We start from the raw sequence: 6,535 nt of genomic DNA on the forward strand, positions 1-6,535 counted from the left end.
AACCCTGACTGTTCCCTGGAAGGCCAGATACTGAAGCTGAAGTTCAAATACTTTGGCCACCAAATGAGAAGGGAGCACTCACTGGAGAAGACCCTGATGCTGGGAAAGCTTGAAGGTAAAAGAAGACAGTGACGGCAAAGGATGAGATGGTTAGACAGTGTTATCGATGCAACAAACATGAAATTAAGCAAACTCCGGAGGATGGCAGAAGACAGGAGGGCCTAGCGTGATACTGTCGTGAAGTGTCAGACTCGACTGTGCGACTGAACAACAACAAGAAAGGATTAAAAATAAAAGAGCTTTAGAAACATCAGTAGTATTGCTCGCAGTTCACACACTTAAGAATCTGACTGCAGTGCAGAAAGATAATACCTGCTTTGTGTCTGCTCCTAAAATACGCTTTGTGTGTAGGGGCCTAGTGAGGGCACCAAACGGGAGTTTTACACTTCTTTCAGAACTACCACTCTCTATTCAATTGCTACTGTACTGGAGGGGATCCCTTCCTGATAATACTGCTGATTCCAGCCTGCACTCTTGATTCCCACAGTGACCTGACCTTATCCTAGCATGACTATGACTCTGCTTTTACAGTAGAACAAGGAAGCCGCCCTGAGCCCATTGGGGAGGGCGGGGTATAAATGCAATAAATAAATAAATAAATAAGGAAACTGCCATATTAAGCATCATGGTCTGCCATTCTGCAGTGTGGCATACATTCTGGGGTTTCCTACGGCCAGATGATATAGTTCACATTATCACCTACCTTCCTCAACTTTCCTCCTCATATTTATTAGTGTTGCTCCTACTTTTCTAACTCCCCATTAAAACACACACACACAAAATCCATTGGTCAACAGCTCAATTAGAAAACTACAATCAACATAATTCTGTGGCTAAAATACCATTACTATTCATAATGCTGTTTCTAAGTTTAAAATTCAAAATCTGTCTAGGAATAACACCAAACAGTATAATGGAACTTCTCAGTGGCTCATTGGAACTTTGTGAAGCAGTCACCAAAGCTGGTATTAAAAATTGGGAAATCAAAGCAAGTAATCACTAGTGGAATTTCTTATCACGTGGATTAAAATAACAGAAAATTTCTTTGGTGCATCATACCTACAAAGAAGTTTAGAAATTAAGCCAAACTTCCATCATTTCATATAGCTATAACAGCAATTCACTCTACTACTGTTCCTGATACAGCGTATAGACAGTTCTTCCTATCCAAGTGCATTTGCATTTGTTTTAGAAGCTTCTCTGTAGTGCAAACACTAAGGTTTTATGGAAACATTATCTACAAACATGACTATGAAAACATCATCATGATAAAAAGGGTGGAATTTTTCAGTGTTCCAATAAATCTAATATTCAACTGAGATACAAATATAATTTCACTTGTATAAAGTGTGAGATGAACCACCATTATTGTGGGGTTTTTATTTATATTAATAGCAAATTATTTGCTTTGGATTTTCCAAAAAGCAAAGGGCTACGGAAATATTTACTGGCACAATACATGCTGTTTACAGTTCCACAGTGAATGATCTTACTTATGAGTCAATGACTTCCCGTCTCTTGTTCAAGTCCTCAAGGGAAAAATAAATGAGTTCATCACTTTGGCTTGCCTAAGCATTCTGATTCAGCATTGCGAACCTACGCACATTTTCCCTTCTGTGCTGCTTTCCCCCCCATTTATCTGTTTGGTGCAAACTGATCCCACTGCTTCTCCAAGGAGCTCAGAGCTGGTTCATCTGTGAGTGACTTGACTCAAAGTCACCCAGTGAGCACAATAGCAGATAAAAAATTTGAACCCACATCTCCCAGATTCTAGTCCAGCACTTTAACCAGCATGGTAGTTTTAATAAAATTACTTTGATATGCTAAATTGGTTGGTTCAATTATTAGGGTTAGAGGCTGTCAAACATTTTATTCAATTTTGAACAGACTGGGATGGGCTGTATTTTCATTTTGATAAATTTATTTATTTACATTATTAATGGTCTGCCTTTATCAAGGCGGATTATGCAGAGTAAGTCAATACAATCAACAAGACTAGACATGCTATAAACAATGAAATCGGATTTGAGTTGTATAACCAACCAGAAGTCTAAAAACAAAATTAAAGCAAGGTATAAGTGTTAACATGACACATTAAATAGGATACAACCCACAGCACACTATACACAGTAGTATGGACCACAGTCTCCAATAATTTATCCAAGTAACTTTGTGATGCCTTTTGTACCTTGCTACCCTATCACCTGTGTAGAAAACTCCTCTTGAATAATTCAGTTTTGCATAGTAAAGTGTATGCCTTGTGTATGATCTATTTTGATATATTATTTTTAAGGCAAAAACATGATATAGTAGATTAACATTTTGCATGTATCTGAATTAGTGGTATTGACGTGATAAGAAACTGGGGGGGGGGGGTTAAAGTCCTGTACTTGCTAGCCATGAGATTCAAGAATAGTTGCTTTAACTTGTTACTTGCAATGGTGGTTTCTTTTTAATCTTTTTAGGAGGGGAAGATGTTTTAGAAGGCTGATGCCACCAAAAGAAAGTTAAGGTCCTGATCCAGCAATGGATTCTACAGCCACTTATCCAAAGGCTCATCTAAGATGGTGAATAGAAACATTAAGGCTCTGCTAAATAGGAATGAAATCGCTTTGGAGCCATTAGTGACTCTATAATGAATATTTATACCAAGAAGAGAGTGAAAAGTTGTTCCTATTTAAATCACAAAAAAAACACCCAGTGATTTCAATGAGGTCAAGGTTTTGCCCTAAATACCTTCCCAATATGCAATGTAAACAAACATGAAATAGAAGAACTTTGTTACATTTTGCTATAGTAGCTCTTTTTTCCAGTTTAGCAAGAAATGTCCTTTTCAAGTGCCAGAATATAAAAATATGTTCTGAAATAAAACTATTTTAAATAAACCATTGGTTGCATTTTTACTTTTTAGCATACAAAATTCATTTCTCCACTACCTGAAAGCAGACTGAAGGAAAAATGTAGTAAGACATGAAGAAGTGAGCAGTGAATCACAAAAGCTCATAGCCTACCACTTCAGAAGAAGAAGAGATTGGATTTATACCCCGCCCTTCACTTGGAGTCTCAGAGCGGCTTACAAACTCCTTTCCCTTCCCCTCCCCACAACAGACATCCTGTGTGGTGGGTGGGGCTGAGAGAACTCTTGACACAAACTGCTCTTTTTCAAGGCCAGCTGTGCCCAGAGCTTGTGACTGACCCAAGGTCACATCAGCAGGTGCAAGTGGAGGAGTGGGGAATCAAACCCGGTTCTCCCAGATTAGAGTCCGCACACTTAACCACTACACCAGACTGGCTCTCAGTGGGTGACTGCTTAGTGATGTAACACAATGTCAGTGAAGTTACAGGCAAAGGATCTTTGTGATTGACTCTTCCAAGTTCCAGTCTATGTTTGGAAATAGCCAGTGCAAAGTGGGGCTATATGTATAAAACCTTTGTTACACGTAACCTTACAATATCACAATTTGTATCAGAGGACCTCGATATTAGGACTATCACTGTTTTGTCCTTCACAAACAGGACATAACAAAGAATACAGGAAAATGCCTTCCTTCTAGGATCACTCTGACTATTGCGACACCTTTATTTTGCAGAAGTATCTACATTATTTACTGAAATGCAAGACTAGTTTCCCCATTGACTCTTCCAAGTTCCAGTCTATGTTTGGAAATAGCCAGTGCAAAGTGGGGCTATATGTATAAAAGCCAGTGCAAAGTGGGGCTATATGTATCACAATTTGTATCAGAGGACCTCGATATTAGGACTATCACTGTTTTGTCCTTCACAAACAGGACATAACAAAGAATACAGGAAAATGCCTTCCTTCTAGGATCACTCTGACTATTGCGACACCTTTATTTTGCAAAAGTATCTACATTATTTACTGAAATGCAAGACTAGTTTTCCCCCCTAGGTATGCCATCAAAAGGGGAGGGGCATCTTATATCTGCACAGTTACAGTTGTGTCCAATAATTTTATTTTGTGTATAACATTTTAAAGGGGGTTATCTTATATTAAGTGCTGTCTTCCTTTCAAGCCACTTGGAGTTCAGGGAAGGTGTGCGGCTGCCCCTCCCTCCTTCCCTGCAAGAATTAAAGGGCCCTTCAGCTGATTGGCGGGCCATGTGCTCCCACCAATCAGCTGGAAGGCCCTTTTAATGTCACAGAGGGGAGGGAGAGGGAGAGGGGCAGCAGTTGTTGTGGAGTTTGTCTCACATTTGAGAGGGTGGAGCCCTTAAATACCCCACCGTCATTACGGGCCTGGATGTTGGTAAGATAGTTTGTGAAGTTTTATCATAAATCTGTATGTATCTATAGGTAGTATACATAGGCATGACTACTGTCCTATGGAAAAATTATCTAGGAGTTTCTATTATAGAAAAATTATGCTATTGTACTCCCTGTACAATTTCCAGTTGTGAATTTCTTTACAATTCAAGGCTATTCCCTTATCACAAGACAAGAGATCACTGACCATATTCCCACTCAAGAGCAGTTAAATTCTGGGAACCTGGCCAGCATGAGGAGCAGAAAAAAAATTCTCAAGGGTGGGTCTTCAGAGTCTGGACGATGACAAGGGCTTTCTGTGTGTTGCGCTCATATCTGCTTGCCTTTGTATGTGAACTGTGGCCAATGAAAAAGCAAATGTAGTGATCAAAGGACTTGCAGAATAGCTTTCTTACTGAGGCTGAATCTGAGCCAGTGCTCTGGAACATATTTTATACACCAGGACAACTGTAGAATATATGAATAATGAAGGAAGAGGCTACTGAAAATGAATAGAGTGAGTGCTTTTCCCATAGCACAGTTAGTCCTAATGCTTCTATGACTGTGTGCTAACAATTTCAAGGCAGACTGTGAGTTCCAGGCAGACTTGAGCCCCAATTCATCATTTTTTTTCAAATCTTTTAAATTTATTTATACCTTGCTTTCTTGCCATTGTAGACACAATGTGGTTTACAACACCACTCTCCCCTCCTACCCTGTGAGGTAGTTTGGCTGGAGAGACAGTGGCTGGCCCAAAGTCACTAAGTGAGCTTCCACAGCAGAATGAGAATTATAACTTGGTCCTCCCAGATCCTAGTCAGCTACTCTAACCAGTACACGATGCATATAGACTACAGGTATGCATGACACCCACTGACATATTCTGCTGCTTTTCAGCCCTTCAGTTCATAACGATGTGCCATTCATCTTCCTTCTGCCCCAGATTTGTCAAGTCTAGATAGAGAAGTCACAAGGCTCCAGCAGTGCAATCCTAAACTGAGTTACATTCTTTAAAGGCCACTAAAGTCAGTGCTGTAATTCTCCTTAGGATAGCATTGCAAAGTCCCTTCCCCTAAATCCCAGACGTTTGAGAATTGGAAGGGAATGGCCAGTCCACACGTTCAGAGGCACCATCCTTGCTAATAATCACTTCACACGTTCCATGCCCCTGAGCTAACTGTAAAGCCCTGCCACTCTACCGTTGCCAGGGATACTTAAGGTACTTCGAAGAACGTTTACTTTCACCACACCTCGACGAGAGAAAATGGGCGAGAAACAGCACACAGCTCTGCTCGATTTGATCTCTGCACTGCGGCAACACTCCCCCCCCCCCCCCTGGGGTCTGCTAAAGTTCCCAACGCAGCTGGGAAAGAGACAGAAGGGGGAAAGGGAGGGAGGGAGGAAGGAGGGAGGGAGGAAGGAGGGAAAAAGAAAGAGGCATGACTAACAAACAACGCTACTACTCTCCCTGCTCCCAGTGAGCACTCGCTGCCTGCCCCGCCGCCTAAACTTTCACAGCGTCCCATTCCTCGGGGAGGGGGTGGAGAAGAGGAAGCGAAGGGGGACAAAGGGTTAAGCCAAACCTGAGGACGGAGGGACGCTCCGGTCCCTCGGTGACCCTGACGGGCGAATCTTCTCCGACCGGGATTTCAGATTATCCCAGAGGTTCTGTAACTGCCTTTTCTGAGTGTTTCTCGCAGTGTCTGTTCCACCAGCACCATCCCCAACTACGGTCCGTGGGGCCTGGACTGAGCGGCAGCGCGGCCGACCACTCAGCAACAGTTTAGGCGGGACTCTGAGGCCTCTCTGTAAAAGGGGTGGCTTCTGTCGGCCAAAGGCTGCCAAGAGTTGCGCGGAGGGGAGGAAAAACCGCAACACGTCGCTTGGAGTTTGGAGAGCGACGGAGTTGTTCTCTTTCTCTCCCTGAAGTCGAGATATCTTTTTTTAAAAAAAACGTGGTTTCTCCCTTAACTTTCCAGTACATAACAAGCGCAGCCCGGTTTTATGTAGCCTGATTCACACATGTGGGACAATGAGGTGGCAGAACAGACACGCCAGATTGCAGGTGTAGGATGACTTGGACGTGCTGCCCTATTACGTTGAATGGGGTCTAATGCACTCTAAAAGGAAAAAAAAAAGAAAACCACCATATCAAGCAAAAACGATGGGGGTTATCTCTCCCTGAGATGGTAGTTTTCTTTTTGCATATAAT

The 6,535-nt window shown here is 42.0% G+C and overlaps 1 protein-coding gene across 1 annotated transcript in view; it reads right to left on the reverse strand.

The window, feature by feature from the left end:
* Nucleotides 1–6,033, reverse strand: part of PLEKHH2 (pleckstrin homology, MyTH4 and FERM domain containing H2) — an 89,459-nt gene extending 83,426 nt beyond the window's left edge. The window contains exon 1 of the mRNA XM_015410160.1: nucleotides 5,907–6,033. The gene's annotated coding sequence lies outside the window, so the exon portion shown is untranslated. The remainder of the gene's footprint in view (nucleotides 1–5,906) is intronic.
* Nucleotides 6,034–6,535: the final 502 nt, after the last annotated feature.

The sequence above is a fragment of the Gekko japonicus genome, unplaced genomic scaffold (assembly GCF_001447785.1).
Source record: "Gekko japonicus isolate JY-2015 unplaced genomic scaffold, Gekko_japonicus_V1.1 scaffold681, whole genome shotgun sequence".
Taxonomy (NCBI): Eukaryota; Metazoa; Chordata; class Lepidosauria; order Squamata; family Gekkonidae; genus Gekko; species Gekko japonicus.